This window comes from Rhinopithecus roxellana, chromosome 19 (genome assembly GCF_007565055.1).
Source record: "Rhinopithecus roxellana isolate Shanxi Qingling chromosome 19, ASM756505v1, whole genome shotgun sequence".
Taxonomy (NCBI): Eukaryota; Metazoa; Chordata; class Mammalia; order Primates; family Cercopithecidae; genus Rhinopithecus; species Rhinopithecus roxellana.
This window is the reverse complement of record NC_044567.1, coordinates 6,182,700-6,204,767: the sequence shown is the minus strand read 5'-3', so window position 1 is coordinate 6,204,767 and position 22,068 is coordinate 6,182,700. Positions and strand designations below refer to the sequence as shown.

The window sequence follows — 22,068 nt, the reverse complement described above, 5'->3', positions numbered from 1 at the left end:
CGCAGTGGCTCACGCTTATAATCCCAGCACTTTGGGAAATTGAGGTGGGTGGATCACCTGAAGTCAGGAGTTCAAGACCAGCCTGGCCAACATGGTAAACCCCATCTTTACTGAAAATACAAAAATTAGCTGGATATGTTGATGCATGTCTGTAGTTACCACTACTTGGGAGGCTGAGGCAGGAGGATCGCTTGAACCTGGGAGGCAGAGGTTGCAGTGAGCCAGGAAGGCCACTGCACTCCAGCCTGGGTGACAGAGCGAGACTCTGTCTCAAAAAAATAAAAAAATAATAAATCTAACTAAAGGCCACTGAGTGTTCCAATTTGTGTACCTTGGGCAAGCCCATTCCCCATCCTGGGCCTCAGTTTCCCCATTTATATCATGAATATTCTGGGATTCTTTTTTTTTTTTTTTTTTTTTGAGACGGAGTCTCGCTCTGTCGCCCAGGCTGGAGTGCAGTGGCCGGATCTCAGCTCACTGCAAGCTCCGCCTCTTGGGTTTACGCCATTCTCCTGTCTCAGCCTCCCGAGTAGCTGGGACTACAGGCGCCTGCCACCTCACCCGGCTAGTTTTTTGTATTTTTTAGTAGAGACAGGGTTTCACCGTGTTAGCCAGGATGGTCTCGATCTCCTGACCTCGTGATCCGCCCGTCTCGGCCTCCCAAAGTGCTGGGATTACAGGCTTGAGCCACCGCGCCCAGGCCTATTCTGGGATTCTCATTCAAATACATCCTCTGCAGGCAACAGCCTGCCAGAGGGAGTTAACTTTTTTCTTTTGCTGTATTACTCACCTCCCCAGCAACTGTGTACACAGTAGATACACAGTAAAAGGTTAACAAAGTATAATAGGGCCCGGTGCGGTAACTCACATTTGTAATCCCAGTACTTTGGGAGGCTGAGGTGGGTGGATCACTTGAGATCAGGAGTTCGAGACCAGCTTGGCCAACATGGTGACACCCCATCGCTACTAAAAATACAAAAAAAAAAATTAGCCGGGCATGGTGTCAGGTGCCTCTACAGTTCCAGCTACTCAGGAGGCTGAGGCGGGAGAATTGCTTGAACCCGGAGGGCGGAGGTTGCAGTGAGACGAGATCACACCACCGCACTCCAGCCTGGGTGACAGAATGAGACTCTGTTTCAAAATAATAATAATAAGTATAATGGTATCTTTTCTTGTCCCCCCTCTGTCAACAAATTCCTAATGGTGACCAAAAATAAGGAGAGAAAAATAAGGGGTTTATCAGCCGTATTTTCTCTGCATCACCGCAGTGATTGGAGTTGACTCCCACTTCCTGAAGCTGGGGAGAGGGCAGCAGAAATTTTTCCACTCAGAAGCTCGGTTTGGGCCTGGCACAGTGGTTCATGCCTATAATCCTGGTACTTTGAGAAGCCAAGGCAGGAGCATTGTTTGAACCCAGGAGTTTGAGACCAGCCTGGGCAACATAGTGAGACCTGTCTCTAAGAAATAAAAAAATAATAATTAGCTGGGCGTGGTGGTGCCTACCTGTGGTACCAGCTACTGGGGAGGCTAAGGTGGGAGAATTGCTTGAGCCTGCGAGATCAAGGCTGCAGTGAGTTGTGATCATGCCGTTGCACTCAGCCTGGGTGACAAGAGTGAGACCCTGACTCAAAAAAAAAAAAAAAAAAAAAAAAAAAAAAAAAAGCCCAGGCGTGGTGACTGGTGCCTCTAATCCCAGCACTTTGGGACTGTCGAGGTAGATCACCTGAGGTCAGGAGTTCGAGACCAGCCTGGCCAACATGGTGAAGCCCTGTCTCTACTAAAAATACAAAAATCAGCTGGGTGTGGTGGCACATGCCTGTAATCCCAGCTACTCAAGAGGCTGAGGCAGCAAAAACGCTTGAACCCAGGAAGCAGAGGTTGCAGTGAGCCAAGATCGTGCCACTGCACTCCAGCCTGGGCAACAGAGCAAGACTCCATCTCAAAAAAAAAAAAAAAAAAAAAAGAAGAAGGAAAGATGCTACGTTTGAATTTGATCTCTGCTCCTTTACAGCTTCTGGCCTCATAGCCACTTTAACCCCTTGATTCTGACATGTCCTCTGGCTCATGGGTATGTCAGAAATAATGGCACCCATTTTACAGGTGCAAAACCAAAGGAATAAAGTGAAGTGGCCAATGGCACACCACAAAATACAAGATGGTAAGATGGTAGACATAAGACTGCTTTCTTCATTGGTTTAATGAAGATGGTGATAGTAGCAATAGAGCCTGTTTTACAAGATTGCAAGAGGCTCGGCTGCAACAGAGGGAACGCTGTTTAGAAGCTGCGAACTGGCCGGGCGCGGTGGCTCACGCCTGTAATCCCAGCACTTGGGGAGGCCGAGGCGGGTGGATCACAAGGTCAGGAGATCAAGACCATCCTGGCTAACACGGTGAAACCCGGTGTCTACTAAAAATACAAAAAATTAGCCGGGCGTGGAGGTGGGGGCCTGTAGTCCCAGCTACTGGGGAGGCTGAGGCAGCAGAATGGCATGAACCCAGGAGGCGGAGCTTGCGGTGAGCCGAGATCGCACCACTGCACTCCAGCCTGGGCCACAGAGCGAGACTCTGTCTCAAGGAAAAAATAAAAAAAAAATAGAAGCTGCGAACTGCTCGTTGGTGGAGCAGAAGCCGCAGTGACACAGATGCCTGGTGAGGGGCTGGGAGTAGCCTTCCTTCCAAAGGTGTTTGTCTCCAGTACATAAACAGGGCTGGGCTTAGGCACTGGATGCACAGGATGAATAAGACATGGTCCCTGCCTTGGAGGAACTGACACTGTGGGGGTAGGGCACAGATGAATACACAGGTCGCACAACACATCCAGGCGGTTTTTATAAGGTATTACAGCCAGTGTTGTGGGAGCTCAGGCGGCCTCCTGGGTGTATTGGGTTTGTTTGTTTGTGTTTTAACATCTCTGCCATCTTCAGCAGCTCCCGTAAGAGGAACATGGACAGTTTGGGACCTGCCACCCTTTAGCCAGCTTGGGTGCCACACCTGAGGGAGAGACTGATTGGGTGACACCTCCCCTTTTTCCTTGAGTCTCTGGGTGACCCTGTGTGACTAGGGCTGGGCAGCAGTGCATGCAATTCCCAAAGGCCTCAGGAACAAGCCTGCTGGCTTTCCTGTGGGGCAATCAGTCTAGGGAGGTCACAGCAGGTGGTCATATTTGTGGTGTTTGGTTTGTTGTTGTTGTTGGGTTTTTTTTTTTTTTTTTTTTTTTTTTTGAGACGGAGTCTCGCTCTGTCGCCCAGGCTGGAGTGCAGTGGCCGGATCTCAGCTCACTGCAAGCTCCGCCTCCCGGGTTCACGCCATTCTCCTGCCTCAGCCTCCGGAGTAGCTGGGACTACAGGCGCCCGCCACCGCGCCCGGCTAGTTTTTTTTGTATTTTTTTAGTAGAGACGGGGTTTCACCGTATTAGCCAGGATGGTCTCGATCTCCTGACCTCGTGATCCGCCCGTCTCGGCCTCCCAAAGTGCTGGGATTACAGGCTTGAGCCACCGCGCCCGGCCTTTTTTTTTTTTTTTTTCGAGATGGAGTTCCACCCTTGTTGCCTAGGCTGGAGGGCAATGGCGTGATCTCGGCTCACTGCAACCTCCACCTCCCGGGTTCAAGTGATTCTCCTGCCTCAGCCTCCTGAGTAGCTGGGATTACAGGCGCCCGCCACCATGCCCGCCTAATTTTTTGTATTTTTCCTAGAGATGGGGTTTCACCATGTTGGCCAGGCTGGTCTCAAACTCCTGACCTCAGGTGATCCACCCGCCTCGGCCTCCCAAAGTGCTGGGATTACAGGCGTGAGCCACGCCCTGTGGTGTTTGTTTTTTTCACCTTGGATTCGAATAATGTGCTAAATGTTTTTTTCTTTTATTTTTTTTTCAAATAAATGTACCTCTTTTTTTTTTTAGACAGATTCGCACTCTGTTGCCCAGGCTGGAGTGTAGGGGCGCCATCTCAGCTCACTGCAACCTCTGCCTCCTGGGTTCAAGCGATTCTCCTGCCTCAACCTCCCAGGTAGCTGGGATTACAGGTACCTGCCACCACATCCGGCTAAGCTGTGTGTTTTAGTAGAGCGAGGTTTCACCATGTTGGCCAGGCTGGTCACTAACTCCTGACCTCAGGTGATCCACCCGCCTCGTCCTCCCAAAGTGCTGGGATTACAGGCATGAGCCACCACGCTCAGCCAAATAAATGTGCCTTTATTTATACTTGCAAACGGGTCAAAGATTCAGCATGTGGTACAAAATTCAAAAGGTACAAAAAAGAACACAGTGAAAAGTAAGTCTTCCACCTTCCTCTGCTCTCAGCTTCCCAATTCTCCTCCTCAGAGGTAAACACTCTTGTTAGTTTCTTCTCTGTCCTTCCAGAAATCAAATATTCTCTTTTAGGAATTTTTAAAAAAGCATTATTTATCAAGATGTGGTCTACATACCCCCTGAGTCAGAATCGCCCACGTCACAAACATTCAAGTTGGAGAACACTGCTTTGAAGAATTTACCAGCTATCATCCTGTGATGGGAAGGATATTTCCAGACAGCCTTATTTCCTCGCATGATCTCGGCTCACTGCAACTTCTGCCTCCCAGGTTCCAGCAATTCTCCTGCCTCACCCTCCAGAGTAGCTGGGATACAGGCACACACCACCATGCCCTGCTAGTTTTTGTATTTTTAGTAGAGACGGGGTTTCACCATGTTGGCCAGGCTGGTCTTGAACTCCTGATCTCGTGATCCGGCCACCTCGCACTCTCAAAGTGCTGGGATTACAGGCTTGAGCCACCGCGGCTGGCCCAGATGACCTTATTTCTAAGAGGAGACTAAGACTGAACCTGGTCGAATTCATGCCAGGTCTAGAATGAGTTTCCAACACTTTCTGCCACGCTAGTGTTTTGCAGACCCTGCGTGTATGTGTGCTTGTGTGTGTGTGTGTGTGTGTGTGTGTGTGTGTCCTTAGGAGCAAATCCTTTCTCCAAATAAAATAATACCTGGAAACACACACACACACGCAAAATAAAAGCAGAACTCTTCCTATTGAAGTGGGGGTGGGGTGAGCAGGGGACCTCACTGAGCCTTCCTTGCCTTATTGTAGGCCCTGTGGCACCTCCTTGGGACCCAAGAGTGGAAAGACCACAGTCGCATCTTAGGTGACATCCTACAGGTGACAGGAATTTGGGGTATTCAGATGGTCAAATCCAAGGCAGGAGAAGAGGAATTGGAAGTCTCACCTCAACTTCATTGCTGGGAACCGTGGATGTCCCCATTGTCCCCAGTGCCTGTTCCTCTCAGTCAGCCCCCCTCTGCATTCCTTAAGCTCATCTTAAGCTGATGAATGCAGAAAACTGTTTGGAGCCCAAGCATCCCCAAGAAAAGAGGTGGCCTCAGCCAGGTGCAGTGGCTCATACCTATAATCCCAGCGCTTTGAGAGGCCGAGGTGGGCAGATCACTTAAGGTCAGGAGTTCAAGACCGGCCCAGCTAACATGGTGAAATCCTGTCTCTACTAAAAACACACACAAAAAAAATTAGCATGGTGGCACAGGCCTGTAATCCCAGCTACTCGGGAGGCTGAGGCAGGAGAATCACTTGAACCTGGGAGATGGAGGTTGCAGTGAGCCAAGATCGCGTCAGTGCACTCCAACCTGGGTGACAGAACAAGACTCTGTCTCAAACAAAACAAAACAAAACAAAACAAAACAAAAAAGGCCAGGCGTGGTGACTCACGCCTGTAATCCCAGCACTTTGGGAGGCCGAGGCGGGTGAATTACAAGGTCAGGAGTTCGAGGCCAGCCTGACCAACATGGTGAAACCCCCGCCTCTACTAAAAATACAAAAAATAAAATAAAATAGCTGGGTGTGGTGGCAGATGCCTGTAATCCCAGTTACTAGGGAGGCTGAGCCAGGAGAATTGCTTGAACCTGGGAGGCAGAGGTTGCAGTGAGCTGAGATTGTGCCACAGGACTCTAGCCCAGACAACAGTGAGAGACTCCGTCTCAAAAAAAAAAAAAAGAGGTGGCCTCGTTTGAGCACTCACATTCCTGACCACCTTAAGTGTATTTATCAAGACTTCTAATGTGCCCAGCACTATAAACTCCAAGAAATCTCAAACTAGTCCTCACTTGCCAGTTACTCTCAATTTAGCTGGAGAGAGAAGATATAAAAAGAAGTGATAATGGCCAGGCGCGGTGGCTCACACCTATAATCCCAGCACTTTGAGAGGCCACGGCAGGAGGATCTCTTGAGCCCAGAAGTTTGAGACCAGCCCTGGCAACCTAGTGAGACACCATCTCTGAAAAAAGTAAAAGAATTAGCCTGGCATGGTAGTGCATGCCCGTGGTCCCAGCTACTTGGAAGGCTGAGATGGGAAGACTACAGGAGCCCAGGCAATCGTGGCTGCAGTGAGCTGAGATGGCGCCATTGCACTCCAGCCTGGGCAACAAGAGCAAAACTCCATCTCAAAAATAAATAAATAAATAAAAAGGAAGTGAAGTGATAGCGACATTAAGCAGGTGTGTGCTGACTGCCAAGTGAGGGGTACAGGCAAGTGGGCAGATGGGCAGGCAGGTGTCTCCAGGGATGTGAGGAAGTGCGAGATCAGTTTAGGGGGAAAGGCCAGAGCTGGGCAGAAAGAAATTGCAGGCAACACTGCCTTCCAGGGGAAGCCTGGCCACTTTGAGATGCGATCAGAGCTGAAGAAGCAGCCAATTGGGCCCTAAAGCCCTGAACTCTTTTTTTTTTTTTTTTTAGACAAGGTCTTACTGTGTTGTGTAGTGACAGGATCACAGCTCACTGCAACCTCAAATGGCTGGACTCAAGTGATCTTTCTACCTTAGCCTCCCGAGTAGCTGGGATTACAGGTGCATGCCACCACGCCTGACTAATTTTTGTATTTTTTTGTAGAGATGGGGTATTGCTGTGTTGCCCAGGCTGGTCTTGAACTCTTGGGCTCAAGTAATTCACCTGCCTTGGCCTCCCAAAGTGCTAGGATTACAGGCATGAGCCACCACGCCCGGTTGGGCCCTGAACTCTAATCCTAGCTTAACTGGCTTGAGGGACTTGGGTTGGAGTTGAGAAAGGTTTTTCTTTTTCTTTTTTTTTTTTTTTTTTTGAGACTGAGTTTCACTCTCGTTGCCCAGGCTGGAGTGCAATGGCACAATCTCGGCTCACTGCAACCTCTATCTCCTGGGCTCAAGCAATTCTCCTGCCTCAGCCTCCGAGTAGCTGGCTAATTTTTGTTTGGCCACACCTGGCTAATTTTTGTATTTTTAGTACAGACGGGCTTTCACCACGCTGACCAGCTAGTCACCAACTCCTGACCTCAGGTGATCCACCCACCTTGGCCTCCCAAAGTGCTGGGATTACAGGCGTGAGCCACCGCGCCCGGCCAGAGTTGAGGAAGATTTTTACAGCCGACTTCCATCCTTCAAACTCGCTTCACCATAAATCACAACTCTATCCTTTGAGTGGCTCCACATGGCTCACGCCACTGCAGCTGCACGCTGGCCTCCTAACTGCTGTTTGAACGCACGGAGACTACTCCCACCTGAGTACTTGCTGGTCTCTCTGCTGGAAGGCTGTTCCCCAAGGTACCTGCATGGCTGGATCCCTCATTTCTTTTTTTTTTTTTTTTTTTGAGACGGAGTCTCGCTCTGTCACCCAGGCTGGAGTGCAGTGGCCGGATCTTGGCTCACTGCAAGCTCCGCCTCCCGGGTTAATGCCATTCTCCTGCCTCAGCCTCCCCAGTAGCTAGGACTACAGGCACCCGCCACCTCGCCCGGCTAGTTTTTTTGTACTTTTTAGTAGAGACGGGGTTTCACCGGGTTAGCCAGGATGGTCTCGATCTCCTGACCTCGTGATCCGCCCGTCTCGGCCTCCCAAAGAGCTGGGATTACAGGCTTGAGCCACCGCGCCCGGCCTCATTTCTTTCCTTCACTGGGCTCAACGCCTGATCAGAGAGGCATCCTCTAACTGCCTTGTGTTCAACAGCATCCTTCCCGCTCTCAACATGCCTTCCCTGCTTTATGTTCTTCATAGCATCTATCATCATATGGCATTCTATATATTTACCTGTTGGCTGCTGCTCCCATTAAATGTGAGTTCCATGTGGGCAACACTGTGCCCCTGGTGCCTAGAACAGCACCAGACACATAGTAGGTATTACAACATAAACATTCATTGAATAAGTCAGTACATGAGTAACTCCCTCTCTCTTCTTTTTTCTTTCTCACCCCAGTGATTGCCTGGAGAGAGTGACTCCCTCTCGATGATTCTCACAGAATCCTCTCTAGGATGGAGGGGGGTGCTCACGTTGGCCTGGAGCTTTGATCTCATGGACAGCAGAGGTCCTGGTGCAACTTTACCATGCCACAAGCAGATGTAGCAGTGCAATTGTAAATCTCACCAGAAGGTGACAGTTGCCAAGGTGACAGCTTCTCAGGGTACCTGATAAGGAACCGGGTGAAGAGGAGACGTAGGCTTGGAAAGGGAGCACCATAGGAGTTGGTGGGAGCAAGTGAAAGGCTTGGTTTCTTGCTCCCTGCCTGGTGCCTTGGTCACTGCAGACACTGAGTCAGGGACCAAGGGGAGGAGGGAGGCAGTCATCGTCATGACGGGAGCATCAGTGAAACTGCTGGCCTGGTGTCCCCTCCTGGTCCTGGACTCCATGTCCTTTACCTGTCCTTGGCACCCCAGATGAGTCAGCAAGATCCAGCCTCTGAGGTTCATTGCAGCACTTCCCCTGGGGGCAGATTAGAGGATGTTGCATGATATTAAGTAATACATCTAGAGCAGGCACGGTGGCTCATGCCTATAATCCTAGCACTTTGGGAGGTCGAGGCGGGTGGATCACCTGAGGTCAGGAGTTTGAGATCAGCCTGGCCAACATGTTGAAACTCTGTCTCTACTAAAAATACAACAATTGACCAGCTTGGCCAGCATGGTGAAACCCCGTCTCTACTAAAAATACAAAAATTAGCCGTGTGTGGTGGCGCGTGCCTGTAATCCCAGCTACTCGGGAAGCTGAGGCAGGAGAATCGCTTGAACCCGGGAGGCGGAGGTTGCGGTGAGCAGAGATCGCACCATTGCACTCCAGCCTGGGCAACAGACCGAGACTCTGTCTGAAAAAAAAAAAAAAAAGAAAATTAACCAGATGTGGTGGTGCATGCCTGTAATCCCAGCTACTCAGGAGGGTGAAGCAAGAGAATCTCTTGAACCTGGAAGGCGAAGGTTGCAGTGAGCTGAGATTGTGCTGCAACACTCCAGCCTGGGCAACAGAGACAGGCTCTGTCTCAAGAAAAAAAAAAAAAAGAAAAGAAAAAAAAGGTAATACATCTGGGAGGGAAGGAGGCTGGGAAAGCGAGCAGCAGCCTGGGGATAAGGGTCATCTGGACTGAACCTGTCTCTGTATGGAACCCTACAGTCCAGGAAACAGGTGGGGCTGGGAACTCAGGGAGAGGCGGGGCTTCCCTAGCCTCATCTGAAAATCAGCATTTTAGCTACAAGCAGATGAAAAAAGACAGTTTCAAAGCAGCAAATCCTCATAGAAAATGAATGTAGGCGTGCCTTGCTTTAAGCCACTCCTTATAGAAAAACTGAATCTCTCCCAAGAATAAACAATAAAGGGGGTAATTCTTCATTTGAAAAAGGGATGCTCCTTGGAGACATAGGTGAGTTTCCCTTGTGAACTGGAACTGCCTTTATAAATATTCAGCTTCCTCATAACTTGAAATGTTACACTTTCTGATTTATAAAACTACATTCAAATACAGGAATACTTTTACACATATATAATCTCATCAGATTCTCTGTGTTTTTTTTTTTTTTTTTTTGAGTCTCACTCTGTCGCCCAGGCTGGAATGCAGTTGCGTAATCTTGGCTCACTGCAACCTCCACCTCCCCGGATTCAAGCAATTCTCCTGCCTCAGCCTCCCAAGTCACTGGGATTATAGGCGTGCACGCCATCACACCCTGCTAATTTTTGTATTTTTACTAGAGATGAGATTTTTACCATGTTGGCCAGGCTGGTCTGAAACTCCTGACCTCAAGTGATCCACCCACCTCAGCCTCCCAAAGTGCTGGGATTACAAGTGTGAGTCACCGAACCCAGCTGATAATCTCATCAGATTATCAAAGGAATGTGTGAGGGATCTAGCATCATACCCCCTCCCCCGCTTTTTTTTTTTCTTTTTTTTAGAGACAGGGTCTTGCTCTGTTGCCCAGGCTGGAGCTTTTGTTTATTTTAGAGACAGGGTCTTGCTCTGTTGCCCAGGCTGGAGTGCAGTGGTGCAACCTCAGCTCACTGCAGCCTAGACCTCAAGAGATCCTCCTGCCTCAGCCTTCTGGGACTACAGGCACGCACCACCACACCTGGCTAATTTTTTAAATTTTTGGTAGAGATAGGGTCTCGCCATATTGCCCAGGCTGGTCTCAAACTCCTAGGCTCAAGCAATCCTCCCGCCTCAGCCTCCCAAAGTGCTGGGAGGACAGGCGTGAGCCACCGCACCTGGCCAATTATCTCCATTTTGTGAGCAAGGAAACAGGCTAAGAGCGGATAAGTCACACAGCTCAGGCAGGCCTTCAGGCTTGAAGCACTTCCCAGCACATCACACCTGTCCCCATGTGATTCCAACACAGCTCTTGGGAGGCTGGTACAGAGCAACAGACTATGATCCCATGTGAGAGATGAGAAAACTGAGCCCCAGGGAGGAGAAGGGCTCCAAATAGATTGCCTGACTGAGTCTAGGCTCTAGAGTCAGACATACCCAGGTTCAAGTCCTAGGATTACCACTCACCAATTCTCCTTGGCAGGTACTTGAACTCTTGGTGCCTCTGTTTCTACATCTATAAAATGGGGATGATAATAACTAGGTCATGGGATCTGGGAGGGTGAACTGAAGCGATGTATGTTACTGTTTAGAGTGCTGCCTGACACACGGCTATTTGTATGCTGTCATTCTTGTTATTTTCAGAGTATTTCACACTTGTATGAAATATCCACAGAGGCGTGTAATGGAGAGTCTCCTCTGGGGGTAGGCAAGATGTCAGTCATCCCTCATCCTAGTCCTCCCCTCACCACCCTCAACCCTTCTCGAAACTCACACTAGGCTGGTTCTGTCCCAGCCCCCAAGAACTTCCCTGCCACTGCCTAACCCCACCTTGAAGCTGCCCGGTGGCCCTGGCAGATGAATGGCATCTCCCGGGGCCGCACCCAGCATGTGGTCATCCTGCCTCTGCCTGCGGCAGGGCCTGGAGCCCGGACGTGGCTGGCAGGCTGCCAGGGCTTCTTTGGTAGGGCGCCCCGCCACACCCTCTGGGCCCCTCTATTCTGGGAGCTGTAATTTAGACAGCCTTCCCCGCCCCAATTGCTATCTGTGGCAGCAGTCCCTGTTCCCCAGGGCCCTGCCCACCCCTCCGCGGCTGCCTTTTCATAAACAGCTCCCGGGCTGCCCTGTTATCTTGGGTGCTGTGGCTCTGGGGAGGAGGCCCTGCCACCCTGGAGATACAAAGAATCCCTCCATCCCAGGGAGAAGCTCACCCAGTGCGGCGGACAGAGGTGGGATAAAGCCCTCACCCACCAAAGCCCAATATAGCAGCCCTCAGAACCTGACCCTGAAGTCTGCTGGATGGGGTGGGGTGCAGAGAAGAGGATAAGCTGTCATTTTCCCCCCAACACCCTGGGGACTGGGTCAGCCAGGGCTGTGGTCTCCTAAAGGCACTTGCCTCAGCCATGCATGTTCAGCCACAGGCTACAAAATGTATGTGTGTGTCTCTGTGTTGAGGGTATCAATAATAGCAACAAAAGTGATGTTCCTAAAATGCAAATGTGCCTGAGGAGGCTGAGGGGAGAGCATCTCTTGAGACCAGGAGCTCAAGACCAGCCTGTGCAACATAGCAAGACTCCATCTCTACAAAAAAAAATTAAAAATTAGCTGGATATGGTGACCAATTAGACCTAGCTACTTGGGAGGCTGAGGGGAAAGGACTGCTTGAGCCAGGGAGGTCAAGGCTGCAGTGGGTTGAGATCGTGCCACTGCACTCCAGCTTGGGCAACAGAGCTAGACCGTGTCTCAAAAATAAAATAAAACATAGGCCAGGTGCGGTGGCTCACACCTGTAACCTAGCACTTTAGGAGGCCGAGGTGGGTGGATCACTTGAGGTCAGGAGTTCAAGAGCAGCCTGGGCAATATGGTGAAACCCCATCTCTACTAAAAATACAAACAAATTAGCCCGGCGTGGTGGCAGGCACCTGTAATCTCGGCTACTTGGGAGGCTGAGGCAGGAGGATCACTTGAACCCAGGAGGCGGAGGCTTCAGTGAGCTGAGATCCTGCTACTACCACACTCCAGCTTGGGCGACAGAGGAAGACTCCGACTCAAAAAATCAAAATCAAAGTAAAATAAAATGCAAATAAGATTGTGTCACTCCCTGACTCCAGACCTTCAGTGTTTCCCCACAGTCCTTATGGATGAAGCTCAAAAGACCCTCCATGCTCTGCCTTTTCTACCACTTCTCTCACCTCAGTGCCTTGGCACAAGCTTCCCCAGTCCCTGCCTGGACTTTGTTCTCCTCTTCACATAACTCCTGTTCATCCTGCAGGTCTCAGCTTATAAGTCATTGCTCATGGAACCCTCCTGTGACATCACAGACACTCCCTCCCTGTTCCTCCCTTTGGACTGGGATGGGTGTCCCTCCTGAGTTCACCAGAAGCACTACGCCCTTGCCTGTGCACTGGTCTACCTGCTGCCAGCTGTAAGTGCTCCCAGGGCTGAAACTTCCTCTTACTGTTATTTTTCAGTCCCTAGCCCAGTCCTGGCACACAGTAGGTTTTCCAAATATATTTGTTGGAATAATGTGCAAATGAATACATGAATGACTCCTCTGGCCCTCCAGGATGTGTGGGTATCTTGGGGGCTATTTGACTACTTTGTGCCTTCCATTTTCTTTTCTTTTCTTTTCTTTTTTTTTTTTTGAGACGGAGTCTCACTCTGTTGCCCAGGCTGGAGTGCAGTAGTGTGATCTTGGCTCACTGCACGCTCTGCCTTCTGGGTTCATGCCATTCTCCTGCCTCAGCCTCCCAAGTAGCTGGGACTACAGGCGCCCGCCACCATGCCTGGCTAATTTTTTGTATTTTTTAGTAGAGACGGGGTTTCACAGTGTTAGCCAGGAAGGTCTTGATCTCCTGACCTTGTGATCCGCCCGCCTTGGCCTCCCAAAGTGCTGGGATTACAGGCGTGAGCCACCGCGCCCGGCCTCTTTTCTTTCTTTCTTTCTTTTTTTTTTGAGGCAGAGTCTCTCTCTGTCACTCAGGCTAGAGTGCAGTGGTACAATCTCGGCTCACTGCAACCTCTGCCTCCTGGGTTCAAGTGATTCTCCTGACTCAGCCTCCCATGTAGCTGGGATTACAGTCACGTGCCACCACGCCCGGCTAATTTTTGTATTTTTAGTAGAGACAGGGTCTCGCCATTTGGTCAGGCTGGTCTTGAACTCCTGACCTCAAGTGATCCGCCCGCCTCGGCCTCCCAAAGTGCTGGGATTACAGGCGTAAGCCACAGCACTCGGCCATGCCTTCCATTTTCTAGGAAAGTCCAGATGTTCCTTCGTCCTCTAAGTATAACTTCAGGCTTGCTGCACCATCTGTCCATCTTGATCTGGTCAATATGGTTGCTATGGCCATGAGTCTGCTGGCGGGGAGCCCCAGCAGGTTCTGAGGATGCGCTCTAGGACAAAGCAGGCATCCTTAGGTTGAGGGGGAGAAGGGCATAGGAAGAGGGCATCCTCAGGCCGTGGGTCACATACAAGCAACAAGTCTGTTACCAGGAGGGAAGACAAGCCAAAATGAACAGGTCAGGTCCTTATTTTGGCATTTTCTGCTGTGCTGTGGAGACACGCTTTGTATTTTGTTTGCTCCAAAGAGGGAAAACAGAAATAACAACCTACAACTACAGCCACTCAGCTGGAGTTAAATTGTTTACCAGTTATCCCAATAACTGTTGGAAGACCTCTGAAATGTCAGTACTCCTGCATGCAAACTACAATTTCTGTGGTGCCAGCTACTCAGGAGGCTGAGGCAGGAGAATCACTTGAACCTAGGAGGCAGAGGTTGCAGTGAGCCAAGATGGCACCACTGCACTCTAGCCTGGGCAACTGAGTAAGATTCCATCTCAAAAAATAAAAATAAAAATAAATAAAAAATTAACTCAGCGTGGTGGCGTGTGCCTGTAGTCCCAGATACTTGGGGGGCTGAGGCAGGAGAGGATGGCTTAAGCCTGTGAGGTGGAGGGTGCAGTGAGCCAAGATTGAGCCACTGCACTGCAGCCTGGGTGACAAAGTAAGACCCTGTCTCAAAAATAAATAAATAAATAAATAATAAATAAATAAATAAATAAAGCCTCCCTCATGTCTACCTCATTTCCCTGCTTTAATTTTCTCCAAAACACTTACTGCTCTCTAAAACACTGGGGTTTTTGTAGGGTTTTTTTTTCTTTTTCTTTTTTTTTTGCGAGATGGAGTCTTGCTCTGTTGCCCAGGCTGGAGTGAAGTGGCACGATCTCAGCTCACTGCAACCTCCACCTCCCGGGTTGAAGCAATTCTTCTGCCTCAGTCTCCCGAGTAGCTGGGATTACAGATGCCTGCCATAACGCCTGGCTAATTTTTGTATGCTAATTTTTGTATTTTTAGTAGAGATGGGGTTTTACCATGTTGGCCAGGCTGATCTTGAACTCCTGACCTTCCCGCCTCAGCCTCCCTAAGTGCTGGGATTACAGGCGTGAGCCACGATGCCCGGCCAAGGGTTTTGTTGTGTTTTGTTTTCTTGAGATGGAGTTTTGCTTTCATTGCCCAGGCTGGAGTGCAATGGCGCGATCTTGGCTCACCGCAACCTCGGCCTCCTTTTCAAGCGATTCTTCTGCCTCAGTTTCCAGTGTACAGGCATGCACCACCACACCTGGCTAATTTTGTATTTTTAGTAGAGACGGGGTTTCTCCATGTTGGTCAGGTTGGTCTCAAACTCCTGACCTCAGGTGATCTGTCCACCTCAGCCTCCCAAAGTGCTGGGATTACAGGCGCAAGCCACCGTGCCCTGCTGGGTTTTTTTTTAACTTACTTCTTGTGTTCACTGTCTGCCTCCTCCATAAGCCCTGTCAATTTTGTTTACTGATATATCCCTGATTTAGTTTTTTTTTTTCTTTTCTTTCCTTTTTTTGAGACAGAGTTTTGCTCTTGTCGCCCAGGCTAGAGTGCAGTGGCGCGATCTCTACCTCCTGGGTTCAAGTGATTCTCCTGCCTCAGCCTCCCAGGTAGCTGGGATTACAGGCGCCTGTCACCACACCCAGCTAAATTTTGTATTTTCAGTAGAGATGAGGTTTCACCATGTTGGCCAGGCTGGTCTCAACCTCCTGACCTCAGGTGATCCGCCCGCCTCGGCCTCCCAAAGGCTGGGGTTACAGTCGTGAGCCACTGTGCCCGGCCTGCACTCCTAATTTTTAAAAAACTTTTTTACAGAGATGGAGGGTCTCACTGTGTTGCCCAAGCTGGTCTCGAGCTCCTGGGCTTAAGTGATCCTCTAGCCTCAGTCTCTCAAAGTGCTGGGATTTGGGGACTCACAGGCATGAGCCACCATACCTGGCTAGTTTTCTATTTCTATGTAACAAATTACCCTCAAAACTTAGCAGCCTACAACACTAAGCATTTATTATCTCCCACAGTTTCTGCAGGCAGGGTCCTCATGAGGTTGCAGTCATCTCAAGGCCTGATCAGGGCTGGAGGGTTGACCTGGCTGTGTCCAGGCTCACATGTTGACCTGACCAGGGCTGGAGCCTGATCAGGCTGTGTCCAGGCTCACTCATGTGGTGGTTGGCAGGCCCAAGTTCCTCACTGGCTATTGGCAGGGGCTTTGGCTCCTTCCCATGTGGGCCTCTCTATAGGGCTGCAAACACACCGTGGCAGCTTGTTTCCCCCAGAGCAGGCAACCAAAGAAGAGGGAGGGCAAGAGAGTGAGACAGCATCCAAGACAGAAGCCGCAGTCTCTCATAACCTAACGTTGGAAGTAATGGTCCTTTGCTTCCCGGTCCTGCCAGCAGGGGACTACGCAAGGATGCAGACATCAGGAGGTGGGCAGCATCAGGCCATCTTGGAAGCTGTTCACCACAGTCCCCTACACACACCTGGCACATAGAAGATTCTCAAGAAACATTGCAGGGCACGGTGGCTCACGCCTGTAATCCCAGCACTTTGGGAGGCCGAGGCGGGCGGATCACTTGGGGTCAGAAGTTTAAGACCAGCCTGGCCAACATGGTGAAACCCCATCTCTACTAAAAATACAAAAAATTAGCCAGGCGTGGTGGCGCGCACCTGTAATCCCAGCTACTCGGAAGCTGAGGCAGGAGAATCGCTTGAACCCAGGAGGCAGAGGCTGCAGTGAGCTGAGATCGCGTCATTGCACTCCAGCCTGGGCGACAGAGCAAGACTTTGTCTCAAAAACAAAACACAACAAAACAAAAACAAAAACAAAAACAAGAAATAGCAGTAGAATGAAAGAATGAAGACAGGAATGATTTTGGCACAGTGAATAGTTGGGTCTGTCCCTGAAGGATCTGAAACACATTCAGGTTTCTTCACACCCCCACTGAACCCCACAATGCTCTCTTACCATTCACCTCCATCTCTTCCCAGCCATGTGACTGGGGCAAGTTCCAAAACTCACAGGCCTGTTGTGGGGATTAAAAGACATGAAGGGGCTGGGCGTGGTGGCTCACGCCTGTCATCCCAGCCCTTTGGGAGGCTGAGGTGGGCAGATCACCTGAGGTCAGGAGTTCAAGACCAGCCTGACCAACATGGTGAAACCCCGTCTCCACTAAAAATACAAAAATAGCCAGGCGTGGTGGCACACACCTGTAATTGCCAGCTACTTGGGAGGCTAAGGCGGGAGAATAGCTTGAACCCGGGAGGTGGAGGGTACAGTGAGCTGAGATTGTGCCATTAGCACTCCAGCCTGGGCAACAAGAGCAAAACTCCATCTAAAATATATATATATATATATATAACATGAGAGCCCAACCTTGGTGATTCATGCGGGTAATCCCAGCACTTTGGGAAGCCAAGACAGGTGAATTACTTGAGGCCAGGAGTTACAGACCAGCCTGGCTAACATGAGGAAACCCATCTCTACTAAAAATTCAAAAACAAATCAGCTGGGCATGATGGCGCTCACCTATAGTCCCAGCTACTCAGAGGCTGAAATGGGAGAATTGCTTCAACCCAGGAGGCAGAGGTTGCAGTGAGCCAACATTGCACCACTGCACTCCAACCTGGGCGACAGAGCGAGACTCTGTCTCAAAAGAAAAACAAATTTAAAAAGCATACAAAACATTTAGAAACTTGAGAGCGAGTTAGTACTACTATGAACACTTTTAATTTAAAAAAAATAGAAAAAATAAGACATGAAGGTGTAAGGATCATTGGATCTGACACACACAAGCCTTCAATATGTAGCCATCACGGGCCAGGTACAGTGGCTCATGTCTGTAATCCCAGCACTTTGGGAGGCCAAGGCAGGCAGATCACTTGAGGTCAGGAGTTCAAAACCAGCCTGTGAAATCTCATCTCTACTAAAAATACAAAAATGAGCCAGGTGTGGTGGGACACACCTATAGGCCCAGCTACTCAGAAGGCTGAGGCAAGAGAAACCCTTGACCCAGAAGGTGGAGATTGCAGTGAGCCGAGATCATGCTACTGCACTCCAGCCTGGGTAACACAGCAAGACTCTGGCTAAAAAATATATATATATGTGTGTGTGTGTGTGTGTGTGTGTGTGTGTGTGTGTGTGTGTGTGTAGCCATCATGGGTAATGCTTTGTGTGTCACTAACACTGCAGAGAAAGAGAAAGATCAAGGGATTGAAAGCGCCTTTGAAAATTATGACTGAGCCGGGCGCGGTGGCTCAAGCCTGTAATCCCAGCACTTTGGGAGGCCGAGACGGGCGGATCACGAGGTCAGGAGATCGAGACCATCCTGGCTAACACGGTGAAACCCCGTCTCTACTAAAAATACAAAAAACTAGCTGGGCGAGGTGGCGGGCGCCTGTAGTCCCAGCTACTCGGGAGGCTGAGGCAGGAGAATGGCGTAAACCCGGGAGGCGGAGCTTGCAGTGAGCTGAGATCCGGCCACTGCACTCCAGCCTGGGCGACAGAGCGAGACTCCGTCTCAACAACAACAAAAAAAAAATTATGACTGAAACAGTAAAGGAGATCTAACTTAATCGACTCAATGGATTCCATCTTGCTTCTTTTTTTTTTCTTGAGACAGAGTTTTGCTCTTGTTGTCCAGACTGGAGTGCAATGGTGCAATCCTGGCTAATTTTGTATTTTTAGTAGAGACGGGGTTTCTCCATGTTGGTCAGGCTGGTCTCGAACTCCCCACCTGAAGTGATCCACCCGCCTCAGCCTCCGGAAGTGCTGGGATTACAGGCGTGAGCCACCGCAACCAGCCACCTCCATCTTGCTTCTAACCTCCAAGCTGTCCTTGTTCATTCCGGGGCATAGGCTGAATTAACTTTGGGAGAAACTCAGTTTATAGTTTATAACTGAAATCAAAGATGATAACAGCCCTTTCCCAAAGCAGACCTCCTTCTTGCTTGGGGACTAGATTACCTTTGTAGGACTAACATTAGCCACAAGATTAGAAATGATGGTTTAGGAGTCATGCAGCTGGAGGTTACAAAGTTCTAACCCTCCCTAAACTGTTCCTAAGATCAGTGCTTGAGATACTTTGCAGACCCTGCACTTGATGGATCAGCTGGCACCACCCAGGTCAATAAACGGGCTCATCGGATCTTGTGGCCCTCATGGGGGAACTGACTAAGAGCGAGAAGACAGCTTTGACTGCCTATGATTCCATCACTGACCCATCAGCACTCCTGGCTCACTGGCTTCCCCCTTCCCCGACCCCCCAAAAGTTGTTGTTAAAAACTCTACTCCCCAAATGCTCAAGGAGACTGATTTGAGTAATAAAGAAACTCCGGCCTCCCTCATAACTGTGTGTAAATCACTCTTTCTTTATTGCAATTTCCCTGTCTTGAGGAATTGGCTCTGTCTAGGCAACGGGCGAGGTGAACCATTAGACGGTTACAGGGTCTCCCTGGATTCAGGAGCAGTTGTGGATCTGGGGGTGTTGGAGTCAGTGTGTGTGTGTGTGCATTTCTATGTGTTTGATCTTCTGAGAGGAATTGTCACAGGTCAGCAGTGCCGTGGATGGGTCCCGTGGTGCAGACACCCAGGTTATCTCACTTGGGCCAGAGATGGTCACATGACGGGGCCTCAGTCACCCAAACAGGCAGGAAATACTGATGAGCACATGGGCTGCCATCTGTTTACACTGCATAGCATGTGTTATACCAGCAGTTCTTAACCTTTTTGCAATGAAGGGAGGTCAGGGGACTGGGTGTCATGGAACCCTCTGAAAGTTTGCAAGTTCAATGTTCTGCCAAGCAATTAAAAAAGAAAAAAGAAAGTTTGCAAGAAAAATGCACATACGTACATAAACACTAAAATATATATATAATCAGCTGGGCGTGGTGGCTCATGCCTGTAATCCCAGCACTTTGGGAGGCCTAGGCGGGTGGATCAAGAGGTCAGGAGTTCAAGACCAGCCTGGCCAAGATGGTAAAACCAGTCTCTACTAAAAATACAAAAATTACCTGGGTGCGGTGGCAGAAGCCTGTAATCCCAGCTACTCGGGAGGCTGAGGCAGAAGAATTGCTTGAACCCGGGAGGCAGAGGTTGCAGTGAGCCAAGATTGTGCCACTGCACTCCAGCCGGGGTGACAGAGTGAGGTTCCTTATCAAAAAATAATAATAATAAAACAAACAAATAAATATATATACCCATATAAAATCATTTCAGGCCATTACCAGACCTTGGATTCAAAATGCCAGCCTGAGACTGAGACTTTGACCTCCCTGAAGGCAATGACTGGAGCGCATATGTCCTACACAAATTAGTGAATGAATGAATGAATGAATGGAAAAAAAGAATCAAACAACTGCCAAAAAGCCCAGAATCTGAGAATCTTTGCTGGTTGGCACATCCCCTTCAGAAAACCGCTGGCTTCACAAGACTTCAAGTGTTGCCTTAGCTACCTTCCTAACTGTACGACCTTGGACTTGTCACCTCATCTCCCTCAGTCTCATTTTCCTCATCAGAAAAATAGTGTGAATGGCAAAGAGTGTTTTGTGGGCTACACAACCCATTAAAAACATAAAGGTCTCTGCCGGGAGCAGAGTTGAGGTGAGGATTTCAAGACCAGCCATGGCCAACATGGTGAAACCCTGTCTCTACTAAACATACAAATAATAATAATAATAATAATAATAAAATAGTCGGGTGTGGTGTCATGCATCTGTAGTCCCAGCTACTTAGGAGGCTGAGGCAGGAGAATAGCTTGAGCCCAGGAGGCAGAGGTTGCAGTGAGCAGATCGTGCCACTGCACTCCAGCCTGGGCGACAGCGCAAGACTCTATCTTAAAAAAAAAAAAAAAAATCCCTCCCCAAAAAAGGTCTCGAGTATTTTGGAAGAAGCTTCTGAAGTTAGGCAGAAGGAATTGAGTGATCAGATCAACCAGTCATCTGGCCTCTAGCCCCCATCAACACAGACCTGCCTTAGGGCTGGGAGGATTGCTGGTAGAGGAGCTTGCTCTGGGGAAGGAATGGAAATGCTGGATGCTAAGCCCGTCATTTGTTAGCATATTCATAGTCAGATGGCCAAATTAGGACACAACCAAGGTTGGGCCAGCTTGCTTTGGTCTCATTCCAGGTCTAAGACAACAGCCTATACAAGTTGACTAGATTGAGAACCCTACAGACATTCAAGCAACAAATATTTATTTGTGCAGCGACTATGGGCCAAGGCCTATGCTAGGCACTATGGGAACAAAGCTACTGTGATCCCTGTCCTCTCGAAGCTGACAGGAGAAAGACATTAATTAATCACCCAGGAGAAATGCAAGGTGCTATGGAGCTGTGTAATTTGGGAGCTCCTGATCTTGGGGTTGGGAGGGATGGGGAAAGCAGGACAAGCTTCCTTGTAGCTCAGCCCTGAGCTCAGTGAGGAACCATGGATGGGCTGGGAAGTACCCTGGGCAGAGGCTATAGCACGTGCAAAGGGCCCGTGGTTTTCTTTTGAAACTAGGAAAGAGGTTGGGCACGGTGGCTCACGCTTGTAATACCAGCACTTTGGGAGGCCGAGGTGGGTGGATCACTTGAGGTCAGGAGTTTGAGACCTGCCTGGCCAACATGATAAAACCCTGTCTCTACTAAAAATACAGAAATTAGCCAGGCATGGTCATGGGTGCCTGTAATCCCAGCTACTCGAGAGGCTGAGGCAGGAGAATCGCTTGAACCCAGGAGGCGGAGTTTGCAGTGAGCCGAGATCGCACCACTGCACTCCAGCCTGGGCAACAGAGCAACAGTCAGTCTCAAAAAAAAATAAAATAAAATTGGAAAGAAGGTGTGTGTGGTTAAAGGGCAGAGTGAGGGAGACTGGGACACAGACATGGTTAGAGAATTAACATGAAGCAGGCAAAGACCAAATTACCTTGTTCTCTTTAATGTGACATTTGCAAAGACAGAAGAAACCAGAGAGGCAGATTTCAAGTCTCTGAATAGTTGTTACACAGAAGGAGGCTGTCTCAGAAACGAAATGAGGGGAACTCCTCCAGCAAGTGGGACTGGAGTCAGATAGAAAGGACTTTCCGGCAGAGAGGGGTGTCTGTGGGACTGCTTTCTCTCCTTCACCTGTCGTGGGTATCTGCTGGGTGGCAGAAAGTGGGTTCATTTGTTTATTCACTTCTCTGTCCTGTTCCCCTTGCCATGTTCCCCCCATTATTGCTGCTAAGTGAGGAGGACAGTGGACAGCTCTGTCAGGGTGAGTCTGTTGTAGGGAGAGGGGCCTGGGACTGGGGAAGGCAAGGAAAGAGGGATGTAGATGGGGTATCATCTCTAAGCTGCCAAGGGCAGGTGGAGGGGTGAGAGGAGGGGCCACCCACAGCAACCAATAACAAGAAGTGGATGGGACAAGCCAGGTGCAGTGGCTCACGC

General features: G+C 49.6%; 1 long non-coding RNA gene across 1 annotated transcript; it reads right to left on the bottom strand.

The window, feature by feature from the left end:
• Positions 1-1,217: 1,217 nt before the first annotated feature.
• LOC115894904 lies at positions 1,218-12,554 on the bottom strand. Its single transcript, XR_004055138.1, has 3 exons — positions 12,497-12,554; positions 8,290-8,719; positions 1,218-1,457 (listed from the first exon to the last, which is right to left on the bottom strand). It is a non-coding gene; the product is annotated as an uncharacterized LOC115894904 (long non-coding RNA).
• Positions 12,555-22,068: the final 9,514 nt, after the last annotated feature.